Source organism: Tenrec ecaudatus, chromosome 12 (assembly GCF_050624435.1).
Source record: "Tenrec ecaudatus isolate mTenEca1 chromosome 12, mTenEca1.hap1, whole genome shotgun sequence".
In the NCBI taxonomy this organism is placed as follows: domain Eukaryota; kingdom Metazoa; phylum Chordata; class Mammalia; order Afrosoricida; family Tenrecidae; genus Tenrec; species Tenrec ecaudatus.
Window position 1 is genome coordinate 60,830,283 of NC_134541.1, and position 3,931 is coordinate 60,834,213.

A 3,931-nucleotide genomic window follows, 5' to 3' on the forward strand; every position below is an offset into this window, starting at 1 on the left:
ATATGAGATTGAGGTTCTTTAATTTCTATATTCAGCTCTAGAAATTTTCCACAATATCCCTCCATACCATGAATTAAATGTTGTAAGTGACCAAGAACTAACATTCATCTCCATTCTCAATTACTTGTCTTAAATCTGAAATCTTCAACCATTGTCTTAGAAAATTTACTTAGCCACTCTTTGCCTATAACCACATTCATGAAATAACTCATGATTGTGAGTTGTTTTCAACTCTCAGCAACTCGATTGGACAGAGTAGAACTCCCTCATTAGATTCCCAAGACAGAAATCCACAACTTTCTTTTGCAGAGCAGTTGGTGGGTTTGAACTACCAACCTTTCGATTAGCAGCAAAAATACATAACCACTGATTGGCTTGGGTACCTTTTAGTAAAATAAGGTTAATAATAAGATGTACATAGAGAGTAATTCTGAAAATCAATTAATAAGCTTAACACACTTCAAAACATGCTTGACACAACTTAAGTGCTTAGCAAAACTTACCTATTTTTATAATTTTCATTATTACCATCCTTGTTACTTTAGCTAAATGTACCGATTTTGATTGTTTTTCTTTGGGCTTTTAATCTCTCCACTCCCCATCTTCTGGAAAGGATCGCAAAGCTACTAGCAGTTGATTATCCTGTTTATCCTGTTTCACTTTGATGATAGTAAAGGGGCTTCTACAAGTGAAGAAAATAACTTTACACTTCTTCATTGTTTTCTTTTCTTTCCTTGATCAAGACTCTCTCTTTTGAATTCTCCCATTTCTTCTTTATCCCCAAGTCTTCAAAGTGTCTATGTGCATCTCCCTATTTGAGTCTCATGCTGTTTGTGTTCTAAGAGCATTTAAAGAAAGACCACATTTGTCCTTGTCATTCTTATTGACTTTGTGGTCTGAGTTGGAATCTCAAGCGATTGATTTCTACTTATAAATGGTTTGATATACTTCAGGTCAGTAATTTTCAAGAAGGACTAAAGACCTGTGGCAGATTGTGGGTTTCCCCTATCTGACCAAACATCAGCTCAACTCTCTTGTTTAAGAAATTAATGATTCCCATAAGAGCACACCCATACACACACACAAACACAATATATCATCACCTCTTTTGACAAGGGACCTAATTGATCTTGTGTCTATAGGGACAATGAAGAGAAATCTGAATTATTAAGGATAAAGGACCAAATATTTATTATTAATATAACTGTTGTTGATGATAATGGTGCCATTGAGTTGATTCTGACTCATGGTGAACCCCTAGGAGGACTGTCATGGTAGGTTTTGCTTGGCTATAATCTTTATGGAAGTGGATCTCCAGGTCATTATTGCATGGAGTGGCTAGGAAGGGAAGGCTTGAATCAATCTTTCAGCAAGCAACTGAGCTCTTTACCATGGTACCACTGGAAAGCCTGCCCGATTAACAGATTCTCTAAAGCCAAATCTCTAAAGCCAATGACAACTCCTTTTATCCCTCAAGGTGTAGTCCTTTATGAAATGTTTTCTTCTGCTGCTTACAGGTTCTTCTGGAGATCTTTCCACATTTTTCCTTCTTGGAAACTCCTACTTTATGTCATGTTTCTCTATCTCCAGTATTTTGCTTTGATTATAGATTCTTGGGTTTTTTGTTGTTGTGGTTTTCCGCTTGCTTTCCTCCCTTTTCAAACTTATCTTCACATGGGACATGAAAATCCGCTCAGCCCTGCCCACTCCCACAAGCAGGCTCACCTGGAATTTAGGAACTTATAGACACCAGGGAACGTAAGGCTGTTATTTGACACACCTCCCTGGAGATGCGGGTGTGCAGAGCAGAACTGCACTCTGGTTTTCAAGGTTATGACCTTTTCAATGCAGATTACCAGCCTGCCTTCCAAGGTACCTTTAGGAGGATTCAAACCACCAACCTTTCTGATAGCAGTCAAGTCCTTAACCATTTATATCATCAAACCAGGACAATCAAGAAAGTAAAAAGATGTGCTTTTAAGACTTAACGCAGGACTGTGGATGTCAATTGGGATTGTCAGGGCAAATGAGTGTCTGATCACCCTATTTCCATGGTAATGGTGTTGTCATTTCCAGGATAAGCTGATAATAAAAGGGAAAGTCTCTGTAATTGAGTTTTTGTCTTATGCTGACTCTAGTCTAGTATACTGGACAGTCCAGTAAATAATATATTACAGATCTCAGAGATGATCAATTTATAAACAAATCAAACCAGGTGCCACCAAGTTGATTCCCACGTGTGGCCACTGAGTATGTCTCCAAAAGCCCTGTAGAGCTTTTAGTGACTAGCTTCTCCGAAGCTTTTCTTCTAAGGTGGCCTGGAAACTGCGACCATTTAAATAGCTACTGAGTGCATTAACTATTTTCAGGGAGCGGGCACGGTCAATAAAAACAACACAAATCTTGAGTCACTTCCAATTCATAGCAACCCAAGAGACCATAGGAGAACTCTGCTCCTCGGGGCTTCCCATACCGGACATTGTCCCTGCAGAAAATGCCCCCCTTTTTCTCCAGAGAAACAATAAAAATAAATTAACAAACCAAATGAACTTAATGGTATCTGTGGAGAAAAGGTTCCAGGAGAACAAGAAGGTCATGGCAATAATTTTGATATCCCCAAACCATTCTCCCTTTCTGATGGATGTACAAATAAATTTGATATGTTGCTGACATTCCTCTCTCTTCACAAGAGCATTAGCAGGTTACTGTTGGTTCCTTTGCACAAACAGGAACGGGATTGTGGGTTTGAGGCCAGTGCCAACAACTAGCGCTTTCAAGCCACAGTGGACCACATGGGTTCAGCCAGGAGTTAATTTGTGATCAACACTTTAAAGATCCAGCAGGCTCCAAAGCTTTTGCAAGGAAACCCTCCTGGCGACCAGATGGCCAGGGTCAGGGGAAGGATGGTGCATAGACAACAAGCTGCTCAAGGTCAAAAACATGAAGAGATGGCCAAGAAAGGAGCTGAACTCAAAGATAGCTAGACAGGACCTGAGCAGGAAGCTACAATCAGTGATGCAAGGCTCTGATGGGTCCATGAATAAAAGGATTTAGAAAGAGCCAATAGGCCAGGAGGGAATAGCTCCAAATGAGTTTGCCTGAGGAAGCGAGGCTGTGTCACCAGGAAATTTTCCACATTCAGTAAGTCCTTTAGGAGGCTATAGTCACTTAGACTGACACATGGTTTCAACCATGGATTCAAACATGCCAGCTATCATGAAGAAGATGCATATCACACGACACTTTGTTCTCTTATTCCTAAGGTCTCTATGATTTAAAGCTGACTCAATGGCGATTAACAAAGACATCAACCGATGACCGTTGAGCCCTTGTGGGTATCAAAGGGACATTGCCTCCCCAATGCAAGGGACTATAGAGATTTGGGAAAAAATGTACTGGGAATACACCAAAATCATATTTGACTTCCCATTCGGTGCCAGGGCTTCAGTGAAAATAGACAATCAAAGCAGTAAAAAGAGAGGGATCATTCCTGTGTGCATTAGGTGCTCAATGCAGCCAAAGCTCAAAGAACAAAAGAAACGACGCTAAACCAGTCCTAACCTGGATTTTTCTCCTTGGCCAGCCAAGTTCCACTTTCCCCCTACACTTTATCTGCTTACTTTAAGTGTTTCAACCTGTTTGTCCTTGACATCTTGTTGCCCAGGCCTCATAAAAAAATGGTTTACTTGTAGCTAGCTAATAATACACCTGAAAATTCAAAATATGACTGAGCTCCTTCTGTTGGTTCCTCACATTCAAAGAGCCTTGTTTTTTCTCAAGTACTAACTGAGATGTCTCTGCGGATTAGTGTTTATATGCAGCAAGTGCTGCAGTTAGTTAATAATGTCGAGATTGTTGAGCCTCCCTAATGAAAGAGATACACAACATCAACTGTCATTTTAAACAAACATGCAATCAGAATAGCAGTGCT